Source organism: Hyla sarda, chromosome 10, assembly GCF_029499605.1.
Source record: "Hyla sarda isolate aHylSar1 chromosome 10, aHylSar1.hap1, whole genome shotgun sequence".
Lineage (NCBI taxonomy): Eukaryota > Metazoa > Chordata > Amphibia > Anura > Hylidae > Hyla > Hyla sarda.
In genome coordinates, this window is record NC_079198.1 from 103,589,578 (window position 1) to 103,616,702 (window position 27,125).

Sequence of the window (27,125 nt, forward strand, 5' to 3'; positions counted from 1 at the left end):
CACCATTCATGTCTATGGGAAGGTGTGTGATTGCTGTGTACTAGCTGTCATGCCCCCTCCCCAGGCTACCGTGTCTGTACCGCTGCAGCACCGACCCGGGGCGGAGAATCCCTATGAAGAGCTTATTCCGGTGGAGGCTGCTGCAAGGGGAATTCCGCTTGGAATAATTCTGAAATGTGCATGGGTCCATAGTAGCAGTGACAAAAGGTACTGCAGCATTGTCCCATTCAAGTGAACTGTGTAATACTACAGTGGCTTGCACCACTACTACTAATACTGATACAAAGACGATCACAATTAAGCATTGGAGAGGCAGCGGCAGACGCATGAGTGGCCTCTATCAAACAGCTGATCAGCAGGGTACTGGGAGTTGGACCCTCAGGCTGTGTTCACATCTCTGGATTTCCGTACGGACATTTCGTAGTGTGAACATTGCCCACTGTTGTAATATTGATGGCCTATCCAGAGGATCAGTTTTTATAGGCTGATTCCTTTATGCTATACTCTGTCTCTCCAAATCTTCCTGTCTACCATTACTCGTTACAGCTGTGTTTGTCAGCTAAATAAAGCTCATTTGTTTAAATTTGCATGCTCTTCAAAATGTAAATCTTGGATACAGCTTGTTACAGTACTCCAATGTAAATTTAACTATGGAAATGAATCTTATCCCTTTTTTTGTGTAAGAAGCTGTATGCATTGTTACATTGTGGTGTGTGTGCTGAAAAACAACTATTGTCAAAGATTATTGATGTAGCGAGAGCCTATATGCACGAACATGTTAGGCCTTGTTTTGTAGCGGAGTTTCTTTATATATATATATATATATATATATATATATATACAGTATTTTTTTTTTCCAGTGGTGTAGACATAGGGTGTGTTTATGGGTTGCCACTAGGACTTGGCATTGCCCAACAGTCTGTCTTTTATAGGGAACTACAACAATATTAAAAGGAGTTGAGGGGTAATGGATAGGGGAAAAGATGCCCCTTACTATCAAAGGTAATAATAACATACAGATCATCCTTAAAGGGGTACTCCGGCGCTAAGACATCTTATCCCGCCGCTGGGGACCCCCGTGATCTTTGACGCAGCACCCCGTTACCATCAGCCACCGGAGCATGTTCGCTCCGGGTATGATGACTGCCGATCACGGACCCGGAGTATTGTGACGTCACGGCTCCGTCCCTGTGTGATGTCACGCCCCGCCCCCTCAATGCAAGCCTATGGGAGGGGGCGTGACAGCTGTCACACCCCCCCCTTAGGCTTGCATTGAGGGGGCAGCATCTGGCCACAGGCTTGCATCTGGCCACAGCGTTTTTTGGCCAAAAAAACGCCATGTGGCAGAATTGGTGTTTTTCTTGGCGCCTTTCCCGCAAAAAAACAAGTGGAAACATAGCCTAAGGCAGTTATATATATTCGTTTTTGCAAAACTGCCACTGTAGTTTTTGAGCCAAAGCCAGAAATGTATTCAAAAGGAATAGGACATATAAAGAAAGAAGTTACACTTCTCCTCCCTTATGGATCCACTTCTGACTTTGGCTCAAAAACTGCAGTAGCAGCTTTCCAAAAACTGTCAGAAAAAAAACAAGTGGAAACTTAGCCTAAGGGTATGTTCACACGCACAGATTTTCAGCGTATTTTACGCTGCAGATCCGCTGGTGGAGGCCCGCTCTGTGCTGGCTTTACATGTGCCTGCTCGTAGTGGCAATACGCCGCTACCAGCAGGCACACTGCGATGTGCGAGTCGCAGTATACTCGCACATCGCGGGAGCTCTCTGCCTAACTCAGAGCAGGGAGAGCAGCCGCCATGTGCAAGTACGCCACGCACATTGCTGCAGTGTGTCTGCTCGTAGCGGCGTATTGCCGCTACCAGCAGGCACATGTAAAGCCAGCATAGAGCGGGCCTTGACCAGCGGATCCGCAGCTAAATACGCTGCGAAAATCCGCACGTGTGAACGTACCCTTAGGCTAAGTTTCCACTTGTTTTTTTTTCTGGTAGTTTTTGGATATCTGCCGCTGCAGTTTTTGAGCAAAATCCAGAAATGTATTCAAAAGGAATAGGACATATAAAGGAATGACTTATACTTCTCCTCCCTTATGGATCCACTTCTGACTTTGGCTCAAAAACTGCAAGAAAAAAAAGTGGAAACTTAGCCTAAGCCACCACAAGACACCCTCTGGCAGCATCTTATCTTCCATTAGAACAAAAGGATCAGACATGCTGAAATCCAATAGACTGATCTTCCTTTCCCTCAACCTCTGCTATCTGGAGAAAGTTAGTGGCTGACATTTATCATTGTCTTTAGACTGTGTTTTGTGTCTAGAAAAGACGCAAGCAGGGTTTATTTGCCCCTTTTTTTGTGCCTTTTGGTTTAGACATTTCTGCTGATTTTGAGTTGCAATCCACTGATTTTGGCAATACACATGATATGGGAGGGTTTTGTAAACTGCGTCTTTTTTTGTGAAAAAGCGCAAAAAAGGCACAAAGCTACTGAAAAGTCTCTAAAACGACACCAGCCCAGACTTAGCTTAGCTTTTTGGTGTATGTGAAGAGAGAAATTTCAGAAAATGTTTACCTGCACACAGGCCGGCATTTATTATTGTAGGTGTAAATGAAGCATTTATCATTGTAGGTGTAAGTTAAGCATTTATCATTGTAGGTGTAAGTGAAGCATTTATCATTGTAGGTGTAAGTGAAGCATTTATCATTGTAGGTGTAAGTGAAGCATTTTTCTGCACCTTTTTTTGTGTCCTGGTAATGTGTAGGAGCACCAAATTTCTTAAATGGTCACAGAGCTTTTGATAAATTTTGTGTAGGTCACATTTTCTGAAATTTCTCTCTTTACATACACCAAAAAGCTAAGCTAAGTCTGGGCTGGTGTCGTTTTAGAGACTTTTCAGTGGCTTTGCGCCTTTTCACAAAAAGGCCCAGTTCATAAAACCCTTCCATATCATGTGTATTGCCAAAATCAGTGGATTACAACTCAAAATCAGCAGAAATGTTTAAATAAAAAGGCGCAAATAAACCCTGCTTGCACCTCTTTTACGCCTTTTCTAGACACAAAAAAAACAGTCTAAAGACAATGATAAATGTCGGCTAAAATGTATGCAATGCTCTGTGACCATTTAAAGGAGTACTCCGGCACGCACTTTTTTCCTTTTATCCCGTCCGGGCTTCAAAATAAAAGAAAACACACTTTCTCTTACCTGCCAATGAGCCCCCGGAGCTCCGGTACAGGTGTTCGGTCCCCGGGCTGTATTCTTCTTACTTCCTGTTAGTCCGGCACGTCAAACGGAGCTTCAGCCTATCACCAGCCGAGGCGGGACATCGCTGGGGCCGGTGATAGGCTGAAGCACCGTGTGATGTGCCGGGCTAACAGGAAGTAAGAAGAATACACACCTGTAGTGGAGCTCCGGGGGCTTATTGGCAGGTAAGAGAAAGTGTGTTTTCTTTTATTTTGCAGCCCGAACAGGAAAAAAGGAAAAAAGTGCCCGCCGGACTACTCCTTTAATAAATCTGGTGCTCCTACACATTACCAGCACACAAAAAAAAAAAAGGTGTAGAAAAATGCTTCACTTACACCTACAATGATAAATTCCAGCCAAAGAGTTTAGTTGGAGTTCCATAGTTAAAATAATTTCTGAGTTGACAAAAAGGCCCCTTTCACACTGCGGGTATGCTCCGGCAAATTCGACTGTCAAACTCAAATTTTTTTTTTCCCAGTTTACCAGCCGTAATTTTGCCTGAGCATACCGGCAAATAACGGGTCTCAATGGACCCCATTGTATCACTATTTTCGGAGAGAAAAGCAGGAGAAAAAGCTGGTGCAAGCACTATTTTTTCTCCGGCTTTTTTCAATCCTAAAATAACGGGCTTCACACTGCCGGAGACAACCGGCAGTGTGAACGTAGCCTGACCCTGTAACCGGGTTGTGTGGCCCTAGTACAGTGGTCTACAACCTGTGGCTCACCAGCTGTTGCAAAACCTCAATATCCACAATGCTTAGAAGGATTATGGCTGTCTGGGCATGTTGGGAATTGTAGTTTTGCAACAGCTGGTGTGCCATAAGTTGGAGAATACTACTATAAAGTGTAAGCACAGTTTCCCAACCAAGGTGCCTCCAACTGTTGCAAAACTACCAAGGGCTGTCCAGACATGCCAGGAGTTTTAGTTTTGCAACCCGCAGCTCACCAGCTGTTGCAAAACTACAATTCCCAACATGCACACCAGGGGTCAAGTCCTGGGGAAAAAAAGTGTGGGAACTCATGCTAGATTTACACTTAAAGGGGTACTAGACATCTTATACCCTATCCAAAGGATAAGGGATAAGATGTCTGATCCCGGGGGTCCCGTCCCTGGGGACCCCCACGTTCTCCCTGCTGCTCCCGGTGTTCGTTTAGAGCATCGGGTGCAGCAACAAAGGCTCATGACGTCACAGTTATGCCCCCTCAATGCAAGTCTATGGGAGGGGGCGTGACGGCCGTCACGCCCCCTCCCATAGACTTGCATTGAGGGGGCATAACTGTGACGTCACGAGCCTCTGCCCTGCATCACCAGTCATCCGACACAGAGCGAAGTTCGCTCCGTGCACCGGATGTCTGGGGTGCCGCAGCCGAGACCCCCGCGATCAGACATCTTATCCCCTATCCTATGGATAGGTGATAACATGTCTAGGGGTGGAGTAACTCTTTAAGGGTGCGTTCTCACAGGGCGTATATGCAGCGTATTTGACGCTGCGCAAATTTTACGGCAACAGCTGAAAATACGCTGCGTATCCCTTGCTCACAATACACACAGGGCTTTCCGGCGGCAGCCCTATGTGTGTAGTGAGTTTTGGAGGCGGGGCCATGTGCCAGCGTGTCTGTGATGCGCGGCTCCGCCTCCAAAACTCACTACACACATAGGGCTGCTGGCGGAAAGCCCTGTGTGTATAGTGAGCAAGGGATACGCAGCGTATTTCCCGCTGCTGCCATAAATTTTGCGCAGCGTCAAATACGCTGCGTATACGCCCTGTGGGAATGCACGCTAAGGGCTAGTCCTGCAGTACTCCTGCTAATGGGAACTGTGTTCCTGCTGTGGTAAAAAGTGCAGGAACTCCGTTCCCATGAGTTCATGCAGGACTTGAGCCCTGATGCACACCATGGAGGTTCAGAACATCTGATGACTGGATTCTGCTGGAGAAGTCCGGCAGTACGCTGTAGTGAACGGAGCGCCTCCTCCAGCTTTGCTCAAAGCCAGGTTCACACTACAGAATCCGAAAAAAATTGCGGCCAGAGATTCCAATGGCGGGCAGCTGAGACCACGCATATATTGCCGTCCCCATAAAAGGTAATGTCTGTGGCGCGGATCCCGCCAAAACATTGAGCATGTTCAATGTTCTGACAGAATTTTTAGATCGTAATTTTACGACAAAAATTCATAAGTGTGAATGGGTTAATGGAAAATCCATTTAATCTAATTCTACCCCCCATGCAGCGACATTTTTGACCGAAATTCAGAAGCGGAATTCTGGTTAAAAAATTCCATAGTGTGTACCCGGCCTGATAGAATAAAAGCAGAGCTCTGATTGGTTGCTGTGGGCATCAAAGAGACCCTTGCTATAATCAAGCTTCCTACATCTCCTGCCTTTGTTGCCCTTAGCAACCAATCACGGCTCAGCTTTCATTTCACCCCACCGTTTTACGAAACGAAAGCTGCGCGCTGATTGGTTGCTATGGGCGACACGGCCAGCTTCTTCTATCAGTCCTGATTGTCACTCGCCATCCACTCGCCGCTCTCAGCCTTCCCCTAATGAGTGCGCCTCCCTCCTCCGTGCAGCAGCGTGCCTCTGCCAGAGCCGCTGCGTCATGACGTCGTCGCCTCCCACTAGCCCCGCCCTATCGCACATTAGCCCCGCCTGCTCGTGCGTGGGGTTTCCCGGCGCTGTCCGCAGGGTTACCGCGCCCATCTCTGCTCGATGGCTGAAGTGATCTGAGGGGGACGGCGGTTTTGAGCGCGTTGTGTTTTTTTTTGTCCCTCCCCCGCCCCCCTCCCGTATCAGTCTTCGGCGGCAGTGCGGGCTGTGCCACACCACAACCACCAAGGAGGGGGAACCCAACCGGCAACCGAGGAGAACCGACAGAGAGGAAACAGCCGCCCGCCCGTCCTCCCTCCCGTCACCGCCCAGCACGTCTCCTGCTCCCCTCATCCTCCCCGTCCCCCCCTCCCCCTCCCTCCTCCGGCCGCCCTTCACCTCCCAAACGCCCTCCTATAGTCTCGGAACACGCTGTGGGCCTCCGGGGGGAAAAAGGAAGGAAAGGAAGGAGGACTCCGGCCATAGCGGATCGCAGCCCTTGGGGCACGAAGACAACAGGCCGAGGAAGGGGCGAGAAGATAGCCGTGGATGGTCACACATTGGCTGGACAGCAGGTAACGTCTCCTCCTGGCGTCTTGCCCTGTCCCTTTAAGACATCCGAGACGTCGCCCGATACGGTTGTGGGGAGCAGATCGTCCACGCTCTTCTATCTCTGGGCTGAGTCGTGGGTCATCGGTGATGCCCCCCTCCCCTATCAATCACATCACCGATGTCGCCCCCCTCCTCCCTCTCGCGCCAGATACTTTTTTTTTCTTTTCTCCTTCATAAGAATAAATATGTAGAATGTAAGTGTATCCCGAGCTGATACAATGTATCCCAGATGGCGGAGGGGACAGGTGGAAACAATGTATCAGCTCTGCCTTGTAAACAATAGCGATCACTATATATAGGGCTCATCCAGCAGAGATCGGGGGGTGATGTGTAAGATCAGGAAGGGGGGAGCAGTGGTGGGTGCATCATTTTAGTAATCCTTCTAGGTGGGGGTGTATTAGAGGGCACAAGCCTGCCAGGAGGGGGGGAGGAGGCGGCAGAGGAGGAGGAGGAGGGCTCAGTGGAGACATTTTGTTAGAATCTGCTGTGTTCCTTATTTACACGGCTGTGGGATTCGCCTCTAGCCTTGGGGGGGAACAGGAGCCCAGGGCTGTGACTTGGTGTTCTAGTGTGTGTATATATATATATATATATATATCTATATAATCCAGGCCAGCGATGCAGCATGTATGATTTGTGGTGGATGGTGCCCAGGAGCATGCACAGCTGCTGCAGAATTCATCCCAGACGGTGGGTGCTAAATAATGGTGGATTCTTTATTTTTTATTTTTTTTTCCTTTTACCCTTAAATGCAACGGGAAAAGGGCAATAAGCAGGAATGTCATCGTCTACATCAGTGGTCTCCAACCTGCGGACCTCCAGATGTTGCAAAACTACAACTCCCGGCATGCCCGGACAGCCAACGGCTGTCCGGGCATGCTGGGAGTTGTAGTTTTGCAACATCTGGAGGTCCACTGGCTGAAGACCACTGGTCTACATGTATGTGGATGCAGAAACAGCTCCACATCTGTAATTATTTTTGGGTAGATTTTGGTTTAGATAGAGGGGGTCGGCGGGGGTGCTAGGCCCTATTTATCATTGCCCAGTTCTGGATGACAGATGCAGGAAAAAGCAGGCTGTTAACCCCTTCCTCTTCTGCATGTCAGCTGCATCCCAGCCCTCCCCCTCCTCCTCTCCATTATATTCTGGCTCTAGCTCTTCGTTCTGCTTATCGTTCTGCTTATCTTCCCTTTTGGTCTCGGTGTATTTCTTTTTGACAGGAAATGGTAAAATGGGGAAGCTGGCCTGTAACCGTTAACTCCTGCCCCCTGTACAATGGACAGTCATGGTGCGGCCCAGCTGATAAGCATTGCAAGAAACAGCTGTATAATCCTTATCTAGATGGAACACTTGATATGGATAGTCCTAGCACCCGGGGAAATGGGCATATTTATGTTGTTTTTATTTTATGTGCACTGACGTGAAGGTAGAAATCTTAAGAAGCGCACACTTTCTAGTATTGCTTATTAACACCTCCCCTCATATGTAGTGAATGAATGGGAAGTGTCAGATCCTAGGCCCAGTTACTGCAACAAGATGGCGTCTCAGCCTTTCTTTTTACATGATAAAATCCTTTTCCTTGAGACAAGGCAGCCTCGCTTCCCATCTTGGCCTTGTATCTCCCTTAGTTACCATTTTCCGATCGGCAACTTTCAGCAGCCTGAAATCTTTCTCTTTCTTGTGCTCATTGGTTGTAATATATTTTTAATTTTTTTTTTTTTGTCCCTTGATTTCTATTTCTGGTCTCCGTCTTTTTCTTAAACACATTGCCTGTGGGAGGAGGACCTATCCGTGATTAAGTAATATATAAAAAATAATAATCTGTATGCTGGGCCTATATTTGTTCACTGTGTGTTCCCAGCCATTCCCACCTGACCTTTATACGTTTGTTCTTTTGCATAACCTGTATGTGGGAGCTGCTGTCTGATTAATATGGAAATGTAGAATAATAGCTGCTGGAACTAAGCGGTTAATAGCAGCTGATTTCTATCAGTATTGAGGAGATCGGCGTGACTGGTGTTTGCACTTCTCAGCACGCTGTATACGTTGATATGGCGTTGATGTCTTTGTGGCCTAGCGGCTTTCATTTTTTTTTTTTGTGTAGCTCTAGTCCAGTGTTTCCCAACCAGGGTGCCTTCAGCTGTTGCAAAACTACAACTCCCAGCATGCCTGGACAGCCTTCGGCTGTCCAGGCATGCTGGGTGTTGTAGTTTTGCAACACCTGGAGGCACCCTGGTTGGGAAACACTGCTCCAGTCTAATAATCTTGTATCAGGAGCTCGTATAAAAGTTTAGCGGACACTGAAATAAATCCTTGACTGTTCTGTCGTATATACCCTGTTGTAAAATCCCACTTCTATAGAGACCTTCATATTCTGCAGTATTTGCGCATATAAATATATATCTATCTCTTGGGGGATTGGTAGGCAGAAAGAATCAGGGCATGGCAGTGGCACTGCACAGTCCAGCACAGCAGTTTATCTACAAGTATTACTGGCATCTGGCATCTTGGTTTCATATGTACTGCTGTCTGTGAAAGATCCCTTTACTGTGTCTAAAATAGTTACATTGGTTCCTAGAGCGCTCTAGTTAGCGTTAGAGATGAGCGAACTTACAGTAAATTTGATTCGTCACAAACTTCTCGGCTCGGCAGTTGATGGCTTTCCCTGCATAAATTAGTAAAGCTTTCAGGTGCTCCCGTGGGCTGGAAAAGGTGGATACATTCCTAGGAAAGAGTCTCCTAGGACTGTATCCACCTTTTCCAGCCCACGGGAGCACCTGAAAGCTGAACTCATTTATGCAGGATAAGCCATCAACTGCCGAGCCGAGAAGTTTGTGACGAATCAAATTTACTGTAAGTTTGCTCATCTCTAGTTAGCGTATTCACAATACATTATGGAACCCTGATGAACATATCTGCTGGGTTGTACCATTTAAGCAAATGCCATACAGTGGCATCTGTCACAGTAAGACTTCATTGTAACAAATGTTTGTATGTCTTTAAAGGGGTACTCCGGCGCTTAGACATCTTATCCCCTATCCAAAGGATAGGGGATAAGATGCCTGATCGCGGGGGTCCCGCTGCTGGGGACCCCCGTGATCTTGTACGAGGCACCCCAGTTAAAATCAGTCCCCGGAGCATGTTTGCTCCGGGGACTGATTACTGGTGACCACAGGGCTGGCGGCGTGTGACGTCACGCCTCCGCCCCCGTGTGACGCCACGCTCCGCACCTCAATGCAAGCCTACGGGGGGGGATAAGATGTCTAAGAGCCGGAGTACCCCTTTAAAGTCCAACAATGCCCAACTTTTTTCCCCTTCAGTATACTTAGTTATATTACCTAGATCGCTCTTAAAAAGGTTTCAAAGGATGATTTATTTGTATTAATGCTCTGAGGTGCTGCCAAGGCAAAATATACATATTCATTTTTCTCAGATTCCTTGCTCCTTCTGACTGTACCAGGTGCTTGTTTCTGTGGTGCGCCAACCATTCAGGGACTGTCCATCCGCTCAGTTTCTGGGTCCGCTGCGGCCAGTGATCGACTGAGGGCAGTTTATTTTTAGGGTCAATGCATCTTTTGGATGTAGTAAGAAGCTGGATGGACAGGTGCTGTTGGAATGACAGGCGGATTGGAGCAGGTTACTATGCGCCCAGGGTCATTTCTTGGTAAAAACTTTTCCAGACAACCCAAAAAGACACACTTTCAACCTCCATGAAGCTAAAACACCCCTATGGACATGTTTTGCATGATGTAAACATTTTCAAAAGCTAGATACACACAATAGCGATCTCTGCGTATCCCTCCATGCTTATGAACATTTGACTCTGTTGAGCGTTCATGTGTCCCAAATAGAGAAGGGATATGCCAGACTCCTTATCGCTTTCCAAACAAAAAGGTTGGACAGTTAAAATCCAAGATGTCTGTATCTTTCTCTTCTACCCCCTATTAACGTTTTACAGTTGGCTTGTCCCACTGAAATCATTGGGACATTTTTTTCTCCTAATCTTTATGGGGACTGTGACTCTTTGGGAAGGCTTCATGTTGTTACGATTAGTTTGAACTCTTGTCACGCTTCTTACATCACAGCAGAGACACTTTGAGTATAGACCTGCAGTTTTCTCCTAGGCGTTGTAGACCTGTAAACCACAACTGACACCCAAACCCACAACCAGCAGCACTACACAGCCTTGCTTCTATGGAGGTCTGATGCCTCAGCCCAGTTACTATTGTTGCAAACAGAAGCAAAATAAGTTGTGCTTTTTAGTATTAAAAAAAAGTTCCCAGTCTCTCTCCCCTCTCACCAAGATAGCACCATGGAGAGAGGGGCCTCGATCTTTAGGGACAGGAAACCCTTAAAAAATGTAAGGGCTCTCCTATTGCCCCAGTGCTTTTCAGTCCCTGGAGGAATGCCTGAAGTTGGTCTTGCATGTGGAAGTTTATCTCTAGCTGGGACCCCCCTTAGTTTGGGAAGGCTGTGGTTGCAACATGCTAGGGATGTGGAGATCACTGATTTGGGACTAGGCCCAGTACACTGCTCCCTCTCTCCACCTGGTATCTGCATCCATACAGCCTCCACTGGGCATGGCTTCCTGGTGCAGGCTTAGATGGAGATGCTTTCAGGCGCTGTTACAGCAGGGACTGGACAGTCAAAATAGGGCCTAGATTTGCTGACACGTTACCCCACTTTAGATCCTGGATGGTGCGAATGGTAGTGGAGCACATTACTTTCCTGGTTTTTCTAAGTAGCACATTAAGTGACATCAGATGCCAGGTGAGGGGTAATGGCCTAGAGGAGGGAGATTTGAATTGTTGAATAAGCTTTGCTTTCCAAGCATGGGGGCCACCTCTGTACCTAGGTCCTTTAATGACATATAAAGACACAGGTGGCGACTTAATAAAACCTGTATAGAGCAATAGTGCAGTTGCCCATAGCAACCAATCTGGTCGCTTCTTTAATTTTCAGAGGCCTGTGAAAAATGAGAAGCGATCTGATTGGTTGCTATGGGCAGCTGCACCACTCTTCCTCTACACATGTTTTGATAAATCTCCCCCAAAGTCCCTAGGGAAGAGTTGCGTGCCTTCTTATTCACTTTGGAAAAGCCTGCAGCATTCCTAGCTGACTCTCATGGAGGCCCTTAGGTTTTCGGCAGGATCCACAGTTTTCTGTGGGTTCTCCAACACGATTTGGTTTAAAAACTGGTTGAGGAATATGGGGTCAAAAATGCAGATGTGGTATCCCTTGTGAAGGCAGCATTCTTTTTGGCAAGGTCTTAGATTAGTTTTTGGAAAAAGCAGGAAAAAATGGTTTATTCTGGAGTTATGGCAGAGCTTAGAATAGATCCAGCCATTCTTCTGAAAGTTGTCTTCCTTTCATTTTTTTTTTACAGGGCTCAGGGTGTAATCTTTAAGTGAGAATCCATCAAACGAAGAGTGATCTTTTCATATATTAGATGTTAGGAGGTGTATTGTGTTTTAGGTAGTCTAATTTCTTGTTTGTTCAGTTTTCGGATCCCAAAAAGGAATTTTGCTATATGCAAGCAGGCGGGTAATCTCCTTGGTCTATACGGCTCCTTTGTTTGGAACATATTCTGCCCAGGCTCTAGCTGTCTCCTTGGTATAAAAAATGGTGGCCTCTACTGGACAAGTTTGCAAGGTGGTCACCTGATACTCACCTCACCTTCATTTGACACTACAGGATGTTAGATGATTCTGCCACATCTTTTGGTCACAACTAGAGATGAGCGAAGTTACAGTGATTCGATACGAACTTCTCGACTCGGCAGTTTATCCTTCATAAATTAGTTCAGCTTTCCGGTGCTCCGGTGGGCTGGAAAATGTGGATACAGTCCTAGGAGAGAGTTTCCTAGGACTGTATCCACCTTTTCCAGCCCACCGGAGCACCGGAAAGCTGAACTAATTTATGCAGGAAAAGTCATCAACTGCCGAGACGAGTTGCAACATTCTTCTTTTGTCTCCAGATTTCTTGTCCCTGGGGAGAAGGGCCCTTTCTCCATGGTGCTATCACCGTTCGAGGACACCCAGATTACCAATTCCGATAATTACAGATTTCCTCCCCTTTAGTTTCATACATTTTTGAGCTGCTGTTTATCGCCCAGTTTTGATGCAAAATAGAAAAGTAAAAAAATCTAGGGTCTCTCCACACTAATACACTTGCAGTCAGCGGTCTTGCTGTTCGTATCTTGGCATGAGCACCTTTGGCAGTGTTGGTCATGTGGTCAGCTGCTCTGGTTAGCCGATTTAATCTCTGGTATAATTTAGGTGTAAACAAGCTTTAGGTCTTAATACTTTATTTTGGGCAAAAGGTTGAAATAATGCCTTTTTTGGTTAGGGCTTGTGGACATGGATGTATTGGAAAGGTCTTGGTCAGGTAATGTTGGCCTATGAGCTCATGAATATCATGTTTTGATTCGGCAGCATTCCTATGTAACAACGCATGCTGAGTTTTCCTCATTCTGCAACCATCCAGTTTCTGTTTAGGTTTTCAGTATTTTCTATTGACTGTGCATAATACTGTACCAGCCTATAAAACTCTTCTTCCTATGTAGCCATATGAAGTACCGTACATTCTGAATCTGTGGCAATTCATACAGGGCACAGTCACCATGCATATGTTTAGGTCATGTTTTTATATGCTTGTGTACCTAAGTAACACTTGAGTGGCACACAAAGTACCTATGGCCTTTGATAGGCTTAGACACCCCATGTGCTGCCATATATAGTGCCATTATGGAGTTTCATCTATATTATGAGGCTCAGTAAGATACATTAGGGGCTCATAGAAGTCTATAAATGTTTCGTGAATTCTTGATAAGTCATATGCACGAGGCCTGAAATTGAGTATCTGATTGCTGCCAATGAAGTGTTTTTGTATGGGATGAGGTTTCTGTAATCCTGACTTCCTGTGCTGGAGGACAGGAAGTCTTATTGTAAGACTAGGAAGTCAGTTTCTGGAGGAAAACTATATAGGGCTCAGGTCTCCAAACTGTGGACCTCCAGCTGTTGCAAAACTACAACCTGTGAGTCCACAGTTTGGACACCACAGGTTCAGACTTAGAATCTGTCCATACGGAATTCCAGCTGTATTAACCTTGATTTTTAATATGTCAAAATTTGAGTAAATTGCAGGATTTTCACCCCTTAATCCAATAGGGTAAAGCCTGGGATTTTAATGAGGTATTCCTATTCACTTTCACATTGGCACAATTCATCATAGATAAATAACAATTTTTCAGGCCAATGGAGCCAATTTGTCTAAAGCAGTGTTCTCCAAACTGCGACCCTGAAGATGTTGTGGTTTTGCAACATGTGCAGGGCCAAAGTTTGGAGACCACAGGTATAAAGAGATCAGGTGGCCTGAACTTTTCCCTATTAGGGTAGCAGTAAAATGTGTGTAACATCTGCCCGGAAAATACACTGGTGAGTGGACACTAGGACCTCTCGGAAATGCACAGTCTCACAGACTAAAATGCATTTCTGATCAGAATCCGCAGAAATAATAGACACATCTGCTCTTTCTTTCGAATGCCCAAATCAGGGTTTCCACTGCAGAAACATGCAGTGAAAACTCTGCCATGTGCACAGTGCTACAAATTCCCTTTGAAATCAATGGGACTCTGCTGCAGCGGAATGTCCACAAGGAATATTCCATCGGAAATCCGTACGGGCATTCCGCTGTGTGAACATACCTTTTTAGGCCTTGTTAAATGGGCACTGTCAGATAAAACATATGAAAAGTTTTGTAAAACATGCAAAACTGAAAAATTAATACTGAAAAAGCCAGTCAAACTGACCCCCGCCTGCTTGGACTAGTCCTGCTGTGTCCATGCGTCATCACCTATGTCATGGACACACTTCCTTGATTGACAGCTGTGAGCGCAGGGCTCGCACCTGGAGGAAAAATCCTCCCACTATCAGCTTGTGTCCCGCTACTGTCAGTGAGGACAAGCTGGGAGTTGTAGTTTTGCTAATGCTAGGGGAGATGTGAGCAGACAGCATACTGAGGGAGGGGCCGGAGACCTGCAGTGAGGCCACACCCCCTCCCTTTGAGAGGAATTCAGATTAGTGAGCTAAACTAAGTGTAATAAAAAAATATATAAAGTGGCTAGACACATAAAAATTAGATGTACATGGTCAGGATTAGGTACTGAGGGATATATTTTAAAAATGTTTTGTTGGATCTGACAGGTACGCTCTAAGGATGTGTGACTACCTGGAGAGCTGCCGATGCCCTATAAATGCTGCCTGGTGTAAGCATAGAATTGACATTCATATTTTTGTCAGGGATGTGGAATTCCTATCGCCCGAGACATGCAGTTCCAGGCAGGTGAATTTTTCCGTCCCTTAGCCCTGCTTCGGGCAAGCAGGGCCGCCCTGACAAGCGCAACGGCGCTCAGCAGTTTGTATGGAGCGGGCTCCTGGCTGCTCCATACTCTGCAGCCCCCGGCTGTTCTCATTAGCCGGGGGCCGCAGCTAATAGCCAGCATGCAACGATTGCCGCGGCTGGCTATTAACCCTTTAGATCGCCGCTATCAAAGCTGACAGCGGTGTCTAAAGGGACATGTGAATGCTTCCTGGTGGGGTGGATCACCCCCAGCAGCATGAAGAGATCCACTATAGAGGTAGCCAGAGGGCTTACCTCTGCACCCTGGGGTCTATGGCCCTGTCATTGATAGAGCCTAGTCCAGTCATGCTATATCAATGGAGCGCAGAGCACACAGATCAATGGAGTTCAATAGAACTCTATTGATCTGTATGAGGAATCTAATGATTCCTCCTAAAAGTCTGTGGGGGGGGGGGGGGGGGGGGAGAAATATATATATCACACATTAACCCCTCCATGTTTAAAGTTCAAATCACCCCCTTTTCCTATATAAAAACATGTATAAACATAACATAATAAAAATAAACATACTTAGTATCGCTGCGTGCGTAGTTGTACGAACTCTTAAAATATAACATTATGTATCCCATACTGTATATGACGTAAATGTAAAAAAAAATATCAAAGCACAGAATTGCAATTTTTATAATATCCCAGAAACATCTTTTAAAAAGCGATTAAAAAGTCAGATCAATACCAAAATGGTACCGATACAAAAAATAGATTGTCGCAAAAAATGAGCCCTCATACAGCCCGGTATGCGAAAAAGAAATTAAAAAAATTACAGGGGTCAAATTTTTTATTTTTTTTTTAATTAGTAAAATATTATGTAAACTATACAAATCTGGTATTGCTGTAATCAGACGACCTAAAGTATCAAAACATGTTATCTCAACCACAAGGTAAATGTTGTAGTAAAGAAAACCACCAAATTTGCAAAATTCTTTTACGATTTCAATTTCACATCACCGATTTTTATATCTTTTATTTATTTATTGAATGTTATTGAAAAATTGTATCATTATAGTAGGTAGTTATGGCTATGATAGGGCGAGGAGGAAAAAATGAGTGTAAAAGTGAAAATTGGTCCAGACAAGTGGATCGTCATGAGGAACAAGTAGATTTTGCTCCGTTTTAGTCCCGTGGACAAGTATTTTTTTAATAAAATTTCCACACCCGTTTGTGTGCAGGTGGCATACCTATGAAATACACGACCGCATGCTTGTTGGGTCACTCTTCTTCATAAACATGCACACTTGGGAACATTTCAGTGAGGAGAGGGGGATAAGCCGCTGCTAGACATTTCTTGGCAGTAGTTTATGACTTGTGGATACAAAGCAGATCCTGTGTGTCTGGGTTTGGTCAGGTTTCTTTTAATGTGATGCATTATTAAAACCTCCTATGATTTACTTTGAAACATTGTGCAGTTTCAGAGACGTCTTTTAAAAACAGCGGGAAAAGGGTGAAAAGTCATGTGGGTGGTCCCAGCTGGCTTCTGTGCCCCAGTGGGTTTGATTGACATGTTTCTCCCTGTATATTTCAAGCCCATCATGAAACTGCTGACAAGTGGTCTTGAAGCACACCCATAGCACTTAATGATACCTGGTTGTCACTTTTTTTGAGCTGGTGTTCAGGTTTAACACCTTACGGACCAAGCCCATTTTCACCTTAAGGACCAGGCCAATTTTATTTTTGCGCTTTCATTTTTTCCTCCTCCTCCTTCTAAAATCCATAACTCCTTTTATATTTCCATCTACAGACCCATATAAAGGCTTTATTTTTTTGCGTGACCAATTGTACTCTGTAATAAAACTTCTCATTTAACCATAAAATGTACGGCGAACCCCCAACAAAAAACTTTTTAAGGAGGAAATTTAAATGAAAACCACAATTTTGCGCATTTTGGAGGGTTTTGATTTCACACTATACACTTTATGGTAAAAGTGACATGTGTTCTTTATTCTTTGGGTCAGTACGATTAAAATTATACCCATGGATAGATACTTTTATATTTTTGTACCGCTTAAAAAAATCAAACTTTTTGTACAAAATCAGTAATCTAAAATCGCTCTATTTTGTCCACCTATAACTTTTTCATTTTTCCATATATAGAGCGGTATGAGGGCTAATTTTTTGCGCCGTCATCTGTACTTTTTATCAATACCACATTTGCATATATAAAACTTTTTTAGATCATTTTTAAATTTTTTAAATAAAATGTGACAGCTGCATTTTTGGACTTTAAAAAATTTTTTTTTTAAGTTTACGCCATTCAGCGTATGGGATAATTAACATATATTTTGATAGTACAGACATTTACGCACATGGCGATACCAAATATGTTTATACTTGTTTACGCTTTTTGGGGGTAAAATGGCAAAAACTGACAATTTTTATTGGGGGAGGGGATTTTCACATTTTTTTAAATTTTTTTTTTTTTTTTTTACTTTTTCAACTTTTATTTTACACTTTTTATGTCCCCATAGGGGACTATCTATAGCAATCCTTTGATTGCTAATACTGTTCAGTGCTATGTATAGGACACGGCACTGATCAGTATTATCGGTCATCTTCTGCTCTGCTCGATCGCAGACCAGAGCAGAAGACCCCGGGAGACGGCAGGAGCTAGGTGAGGGGATCTCCAGCCGCCATGCTGGATGATCGGATCGCCGCTCTGTATTGATCACGGCATCTGAGGGGTTAATGGCGGACATCCGTGCGATCGTGGATGTCGGTCATTACGGGCGGGTCCCTGGCTGCTACTAGCAGCCGGAACCTGCCGTGTATGACGTGAGCACCATTCCGATGCTTGTGGTCATACACAGGACATTAAATGTAAGTCCTGGTGCGGGAAGTCCCGCCAAACCAGGACGTACATTTACATCTGTTGTCGTTAAGGGGTTAACGTCTTAATGTTCTGTTTTGGATTGTTTGCCCTTACTTGAAACAAATAACCCAGATGTCCTGCTTGTTACCCAGTTAGGTTACTCTTCTTCTCTAAAGCTTTACTACTTTTGGCCATGGCATAGAATTTAAGTTGTTTTGCTAATGCTTTTCTAGTCACCCTGTGGATGGAGGGGCTTGGTGATCTCTGTTCTGAAAATCGGTAGAAGTCCCAGCGGTCAGTCTGATATCCGTTCTAACATAAGACCTCTTATGATTTCAGAGCTTTGTATTGTTTCTCCTACAGTTCACACTCATAGTGGTGTCACATGGATGCTGTTCTACTAAAAAAAAAAAAAAACATTTCTTTTCCTTTGAAGTTTAAGGTTTACGTTGTAGGTGTGAGTCTTAAAAACATCCAGGCAGATGTGTGACCTGAATGGATGACGCATGGCACTGAAACTTCTTAAAAGGAAGACAAACAAACTGGTCATGCTAATATTAGCCCACCAGATGATGGTGTCTTTTGAGGGGTTTTCCTGATTTGTGTGGGCAAATAGCCCAAGAGGCAACTTATTTGATAACCCATAAAAAAAATGTTGACTTCTGGTGAAAAATGTTGGCATTTCTCCAGTTCCAGACCATTCCAGATCATGTGGGTTGTATAAAATGCTTTTATCTGCATTCTGAAAGATCTAGTATCATTGCTTCAGCTCACCATAGACACAGTGATCGCCCATTTACTAAGACATGCATAGACTAATCAAGATAAGAAAACAGGTAATACTGTTCTGGGTAGGTTGTCTTAGGCTGGGTTCACAATGCGTTTGTTTCCATAGACGTTTTATACACTTGAAAAGGAAAAAGTATTTCAACGGATCCTAAAAAGAGGATGCTGTGTATGCCATACAGAATTTATTTTTTTCCATAGACTTACTTTATAAAATAATTGCTACTTTAACTTTTTTTGTTCATATACAATAGTGTAGTTGGCTCTGTTTTTGTAACAAACAGTAAAATGGAGACAGATTGTATGTAAATGGTGACCAGAATTTTTGTCTGTTCTGGGTACCATAGAGAGATCAGGTGATAGATAAATACTGGAATAGACTACTTGTTCCAGTGTTTGAGTTGTATATTTGGAACTACTTAAAGGGAACTCGTCACAGTAAGGCTTTGTTTACATGGCCGATTCTGTGCAGAATGTCTGCCTGGAAAACATTGGCTGACATTCCGCACATTTGAACAATCTTGCGGGCGCTAGGATGGCAATGCATTTCCGAGCATGACTCCGCAGAAAGACTGTTTTTTCTTGCGGACAATGGAATCTGGATTTTTGCGGCAGAAACGTAAATTCGGCTGTGGGCAGAATCCCATTGGAATCCACCATGTGAACATAGCCTAAAACTGCAGTCCAGTCTCTTATTGTACAGCAGGAAGAGCTGAGCAGATTGACTTTAGTTTTTTGGTAACCGTATTAGGATATTCATGTAAACCTCTGCTCGTTCTGGGTTAAGTAGTCATCTGGGCAGTTGTACTAAGTGTTTGCCTGCTCTTTATACACACACGTAGGTACAGAGTTGTCAATCATTAAGAGTAGGACCTCCCACGTGACTACTTAGCCCACAATGAGCAGTGGTTTAAATTGGCAAACATTCTGGAACTTTTCCTACAAATCTATACATTGACCCCCCCCCCCCCCCCCCCCCCCCCCCCCGACCTACGATGGCCCCCGACATACGATCGTTTCAACATACGATGGTCTCTCAGAGGCCATCGCATGTTGAAGGCAGCATCAACATACGGTGCTTTTGTATGTCGGGGCCATCGTATAAACGGCTATCCGGCAGCACTGACTGGTTCAGCCACCACCGGATAGCCATTTACGGTGCCCCATGTGGTCCGCTGACGACCACTTGCCTGTCCTCGGGGCTCCGGCGCATCCTCTTCGGGATCCTCTGCATCATCGGCGCTCTCCGTCGTCGTCGCTTCGCACGCCGCCCCGTCATCCAGTAGGAGCGGCGTGCGTAGCAACGTGATGGCGCGACGGAGAGCGAGGATGCCGGGGAAGCAGAGGCCTTGCCGAAACGTTGGGGGACACCCCGGGGACGCGGCGACTGCGATGGACAGCGACATCCAGGGCAGCGGTGACAATTCCTGGCTTTGTATTTTAAGGATTGGTCCTGTTTAGGAAAATGTATCCCCTATCCAAAGTATCTGATCACGGGGTTGTGACCGCTGGGATCCTCCAATCTCCTTCCCGGTGCCCCACACAAACTCTATGCATGTCTATGGGAGAGCCGAAGATACCGGAGTACAGTGCTTTGGCTCTCCCATAGAGATGAATGGAGGGTGCATGGAGTAGGTGAAATCTTGCTTGTTGTTTGCTTAAAATTGTTCTTTCCTGTCCTAGTAAAGTTTCATTAATGGCTCCCCTTCCCCTTGTTTCTCTTGTCTTTTAACCTTTTGTAAACTTTTTTTAAAGTAGGCAGCTTGTTGCATTAGCCATGGCTCTGTCTGCCCGTTTAAACCCGGCTATCTTTAAATTTTTGTTTCTTTCTTTGTTTGAGAGATGAATAGAACAGAAAACCTATTGGAACAAAATCCTGCTAAAAATAGAAAATGCTATACCTTTAGGCTTGTATTTTTTTTTTTTTTCCTGCAGCATTTCATTGGATGCATATCGTGCCGCATAGCACTGTGTATCTACAGGCTCTCTGCTTGTGCAAGACATTAGTGGAGAATTCTAAGGGACATAGAGGACCATGTACAATTATGTAATAGTGCCTAAATGAATCAAAGATGGCCACTGAAGAACTTTTCTCCTTTATTTCCACTGAAACCGATATATTGTGTGTATAGATATAGATAATATATTATAATATAATTATAATCTTTATTTTTTTCAATTTAACCACGCTCCTCCTCTGCTTACGTTGACACAGATTCCACATAACACTTTGTGCGGATTACATAGGTAGCTTTAAACGCCTTGCACGGAACAAGCTGATGCTCGGTGAGAGTCGCCAATCCCTCCATACTGTTGGCATTTATTCCTAATGTAATTGCTAAGCTCTTTCTGCACATAAGGAAAGGTCACACTGGAATATGGGTCCCGGCTGATGATTTAGTCCCCTGATGGGATTATATTCTTACTATCCCTTGGATTTTGGCTTGCTGCATCGCTATCTTAATAATTGGCATTCTCTTTGGTTACATCCACTTAAACCATATGGTAAGCTTTATTATTGAGACTCCAATGCGGCAGGCCCACATTATAAATGAGTGTCCAGCTGTTGGTTGCAAAACTACAACTCCCAGCATGCTGCTAGTTGTAGTTTTGCAACAGCCCAAGTGTAAGGCCCCGGTTTTTAATTGATGTCATGCAGCCTGTTACCCATCCCTATTGCATGGAAATGCATTGGTCATATTACATCTATTCTGATCCCTGCTAATAATGACAGTGTGTGTGTGGAGGGGGTTGGGCTTTTTCCCTATCTCGACATGGCTTGTGAGGAGCCCTGATCTGCATTGTGCTGTAATGTAGCTGAGTGTTTCCTGCCAGTTGCTATGAGGACCGAGTGCATTACAAGCTTAGTGTACGAAAGCTGCAAAATGGAGATCTGTTCCTTCTGCTGACACTGCTGTTCTGCTTTGACAGGAAGCTGACTCCATATAAAGCCTATAGAGCAGTGGATATAGGATGGACACCATTCTGAGAACCCTATAACGTATAGGATATTTCTATGGCCCTGTACACTTTTCAGGATCTTTTGTCAGTTCATATGTTTTATTCAGCTCACAGTATCTGTAGTGTTACTGTATTGGCCTGATGGAACCTTTCTTGGTCTATTAGATTGGAGAATTTATTTTAAATTCATTCAATATAATATATATATATATATATATATATATATATATATATATATATATATATATAAATATTTAAAAAACATTATTTTTTTTTTTTGTAAACCAGGTTTTTCTTAACATTGCGATTTTTATCCCAGCATTTCTACTCTTAAATATAATACCTGGGATGTTTCACTTGGGTGGATACATACTACAGACCTTGTTTGACAGGGTTAGCGCTGCGGCCCGCTTAAAAGGAACCGGTCACATTGACAACGCAGGCATCCTGTTCCAGAGCAGCAAGAGCTGAGCAGATTGATATCCATTGAATTTCCACCAGAAAAATTCCTCTGCAGAGCTCCACTTGGAACAGAGCCCCATTGTTTTAAATGGAATTTTGCTGCACCTTTCACAATGCTTAAAATTCCACAGTGTAATTTCAAGATTCAGGACCAGCCAAAAGCATTAAGGTGTTCATTCTGTTAGCGCAATTTTGCCCTGACTGTGTTACTGTCAGTGGTGATGGCACATGTCCGAGCGTTCCAAGTGTTGACTGATATTGTCGGTAACGTGCCGACAGAATCTCCTGGGCAGAAACTTCTGATTATTCTGGATTGTCTTCAAGTGGGTGGTCCTGACAGCTTTCTATACACTTGTATACATATAGATGTCAGTCCTGAGAACAACTGACCCTCATAGCCCAGAGTTTTACATGAGTAAATGACAGAATATCTTGGATCTTTCCCCACATAACTATGATTCTGCTTGGCTTCTGCTGTTCTATAGTGAGATGCCTACAGAATGGACTGCATTTTGAATGGTACAGGTTCCCTTTAAACCTGTCAGCATTTGGGTCAAACCTGTTGCTCATACAAGAGTGGTAGGAAAATTCTGCTACTGTGGCACTGCAAGAAGAAGAAAATTCTAGGAATATAAGGCTAAGTTCACATAGGTGTCAATGTCCATCTTGGCTTTTGCCATATTTTATAGCCCAGATGTGGTTCTCACAAATATACTCAGAGGTTCCCTACTTGGCAACACCCTTAACCAGAACAGCTGCTGCAGGGGAGTAGTCTCTGCTCACATCCTCACGGTAATATCTGCTGTTTGCCAATGATGTGAAAAGCCACCATAGCCTCAGAATATAAAGGGCATGTCTTTTTATGTAAACATATCTTTGGCTCGGAGTGAAGGGCCTATTACATAGAGCGATTATTGGAAGGAATGGGCCTGTGTATTAGACCCAGTGATCAGCTGAGAAACAACCAAATGTTGGTCAGATCACATCTTTGATGTGCAGCCAACAGTGATGTAAGCCAGTGTTTCCCAACCAGGTGCCTCCTGCCATTGCAAAATTGGAACGCCCAGCATGCTGAAGGCACCTTGGTTGGGAAACACTGACCAAGTGAATGATCCAACAATAATCTATTGGTTTATATTTGGTTCTTGTGTTGGCCATAGATATGAGGACCCTTAGGCATCCAAGACATTTTTAACAGAAGCTTAAGGACTTTTTTTGACATGGTAACATAGTTCATGAGGTTGAAAAAAAGACCAGAGTCCATAAAGTTCAACCTATAACCATAATGAGTCCCTACTGAGTTGATCCAGAGGAAGGCAAAAAAAAAACTCATACTCGAGGTAAAAATTCCTTCCCGAACTCCAATTATGGCATCAGAATAGATCCCTGGATAAACCTTCTGTCCCTATAGATCTAGAATCCATAACCTGTTATGGACATGAGAGTCTGTAACAGATGATCTGTAATGAATTTGAGTATGGTTGTGTGTTTAGAGCTAAATGTCAGCAGTGTGATATATAGGAAACTTACTGCACTGGAGGACTGTGGGATGTATGTAAGGCTGCTTTCACACTATACTTTTGCTCCGTTAAAAGATCCACTATAAACTTCCATTAGAAAACCCTTTAAAAATGGCCGTTTCAAAATCTCATTCATGTCTGTGGGATTTTTGTGAATATCGTTATCACCCGTTATAGCCAGTTATGAATAACGGATGTTATTTGTGATGGAAGAAAAAACTTCACCTGCACTAATTTTTCTTCTGTCAAAAATAATGGTGGAATAACTGCCGGTAAAATTTTAACATTGAAGTCTATGGCAAACGGATGAGCCTTTATGTCCTCCGTTTGCACCCGGTTTATAATATCCGTTATTACTTCTGAGCATGCTCAGAAGAGGTGACATCAGAGGACTCCTGCAGTGCTGAGGGACTACTACTACTCCCATCATGGAACAGACCCCTTTACGTGATGGGAGTAGTAGTTCCCCCAGCTACGGGAGTCTGCCGGCGGCAGTGGAGGCTACATTAGTGTTTGTACTACTACCCCATCATGGAACAGTCTGTTCCATGTTGGGGGTAGTGGTACAGGGGATAAGGTATTGATCGCATCGGGTCTTCTGAGACTCGATGCGATCAGCAGTTATAAAGCAGGGGAGCGGGCGGCATGCTGTGCTCCCCTGCAATGTACATACTACTGTGTAAACTTTCATTTTGAAATCCCCCGCCGGGTGCCCTGAATGGAGCCATTCAGGGCTCCCAGCTGGGTTTTTAAACTACTACTCTGACCCCCCAAATGTATGTCCCCCCCCCCCAATGCATATTTATAATTGGCCCCAGTGTGTTTATACCTACTCATTGGCCCAAGTGTGTTTATAATAATTGGCCCCAGTGTGCTTATCCTTATTTCTCCCCCCTGCTTGCCTGCTCCTCATCTTCTTGGATCAGGGCAGCAGCGGGACATTTTGGGAACCGGCAGCAATGAATGAATGAAGCAGACATGTCCCGCATGTAGGCTTCATTCATTCGCCGCCCGACATGTCCCCACTGCCGCCATGATCCTAGCGCAATCAGCGCACCGTCTGGACATGTCTATTCTCTGGTGCTCATCTTTGTCAGGTACGAAGATGAGCAGCAGAAAATAGACATGTCCTGGCGAATGAAGGAAGCCTACATGCGGGACAGGTCCCACTGCTGTCCTGCTCCATGAACATGAGGAGCAGGCAGCGGGAGGGGGAATAAGGACAGGGGGGAGGGGGATAAGGATAAGCACACTGGGGCTGATGAATTGTAAATATGCTTGGGGGGGCATACATTTGGGGGTCAAATTAGTATTTTTAAAACCACTGGGAGCCCTGAATGGCTCCTTGGTGCCGGCCATTCAGGGATCCTGGCGGGGAATTTAAAAGTGAAAGTAAAAATACACCGTACATTTCAGGGGAGTGGAGCATGCCGCCCGCTTCCCTGTTTAATAACTTCTGATCGCATTGGGTCTCAGAAGTGAGGGGTCTCAGAGTCTGTTCCATGATGGGGGTAGTAGTACAAACACTAATATAGCCTCCCCAGCCACGCAGACTCCCGCAGCCGGGGAACTACTACTCCCATCATGGAAACAAGTCTGTTCCATGATGGTAGTAGTAGTAGTCCCAGCTGCGGGAGTCTGTAGGCAGTGGTGTTAAAACGGCCGTACATGAGGGATGTTAAAGGGTCTTAATATGAATATGCTCGTTATTTTGACAGACGTTATTCACCCATTAGCACCCATTATTTCATCTGGATTTTTTTTTAATGATCCATTAATACAGATAATGGATGTATAATAGCCGGTGAGTACACTGTAGTGCGAGAGCAGCCTTATACAGTGTAACTAGGAGCATAAGATTGGCTTATCAAAGCAACCAATTAAAGCTCAGCTTTCACTTTACCAGATCTTTTTAAGATAGGAAACCTGAGCTCTGATTGGATGTTATGGGAAAAAGCTCCAGTTTTTCTCACACATTAGGCCCGTTGTTGCAAACACTGCTAAAAAAAAATAAAGGGAACACTTAAACACAATGTATTTCCAAGTCAATCACACTTCTGTGAAATCACACTGTCCACTCAGGAAGCAACACTGATTGACAATCAATTTCACATGCTGCTGTGCAAATGGAACAGTCAACAGGTGGAAATTATAGGCAATTAGCAAGACACCCCCCAATAAAGGAGTGGTTCTGCAGGTGGTGACCACAGGACACTTCTCAGTTCCTATGCTTCCTGGCTGATGTTTTGGTCACTTTTGAATACTGGCGGTGCTTTCACTCTAGTGGTAGCATGAGACGGAGTCTACAACCCACACAAGTGGCTCAGGTAGTGCAGCTCATCCAGGATGACACATCGATGCGAGCTGTGACGAGAAGGTTTGCTGTGTCTGTCAGCGTAGTGTCCAGAGCATGGAGGCGCTACCAAGAGACAGGCCAGTACATCAGGAGACATGGAGGAGGCCGCAGGAGGGCAACAACCCAGCAGCAGGACCGCTACCTCCGCCTTTGTGCAAGGAGGAACACTGCCAGAGCCCTGCAAAATGACCTCCAGCAGGCCACAAATGTGCATGTGTCCACTCAAATGGTCAGAAACAGACTCCATGAGGGTGGTATGAGGGCCCGATGTCCACAGGTGGGGGTTGTGGTTACAGCCCAACACTACAGAATGTTTGGCATTTGCCAGAGAACACAGATTGGCAATTTTGCCACTGGTGCCCTGTGCTCTTCACAGATGAAAGCAGGTTCACACTGAGCACATGTGACAGTCTGGAGATGCCGTGGAGAACTTTCTGCTGCCTGCAACATTCTCCAGCATGACCGGTTTGGTGGTGGGTCTGTAATGGTGTGGGGTGGAATTTCTTTGGGGGGGGGGGCCCACACAGCCCTCCATGTGCTTACCAGAGGTAGCCTGACTGCAATTAGGTACTGAGATGAGATCCTCAGACCCCTTGTGAGACCATATGCTGGTGTGGTTGGCCCTGGGTTCCTCCTAATGCAAGACAATGCTAGACTTCATGTGGCTGGAGTGTGTCAGCAGTTCCTGCAAGAGGAAGGCATTGATGCTATAGACTGGCCCGCCCATTCCCCAGACCTGAATCCGATTGAGCACATCTGGAACATCATGTCTCGCTCCATCCACCAACGCCACGTTGCACCACAGACTGTCCAGGTGTTGGAGGATACTTTAGTCCAGGTCAGGGAGGACATCCCTCAGGAACCATCCTCCACCTCATCAGGATCATGCCCAGGCATTGTAGGGAGGTCATACGGGCACGTTGAGGCCACATACACTACTGAGCCTCATTTTGACTTGTTTTAAGGACATTATATAAAGTTGGATCAGCCTGTAGTGTGGTTTTCCACTTTGATTTTGAGTGGGACTCCATATCCAGACCTCCATGGGTTGATAAATTTGATTTCCATTGATAATTTTTGTGATTTTGTTTTCCCGCATATCCCACTATGTAAAGATGAAAGTATTTCATATTAGTTCATTCATTAAGATCTAGGATATGATATCTTGGTGTTCCCTTTGTTTTTTTGAGCAGTGTGTGTGTGTGTGTGTGTGTGTGTGTGTATGTATGTGTGTATGTATATATATATATATATATATATATATATATATATATATATATATATATATATATATATATATATAATTAATATATAATTTATATATATATAATTAATATATATATATTAATATCTCTATCAGCAGT

General features: G+C 44.7%; 1 protein-coding gene across 2 annotated transcripts in view; it reads left to right on the top strand.

The window, feature by feature from the left end:
- The first annotated feature begins 5,752 nt into the window (after positions 1 to 5,752).
- Positions 5,753 to 27,125, top strand: part of GNB1 (G protein subunit beta 1) — a 78,209-nt gene continuing 56,836 nt past the window's right edge. The window contains exon 1 of one of the 2 annotated variants that reach the window (XM_056542635.1): positions 5,753 to 6,412. The gene's annotated coding sequence lies outside the window, so the exon portion shown is untranslated. Of the gene's footprint in view, positions 6,413 to 6,977; positions 7,140 to 27,125 lie in introns of those variants that run through there. The other variant, XM_056542636.1, reaches the window with a different exon arrangement.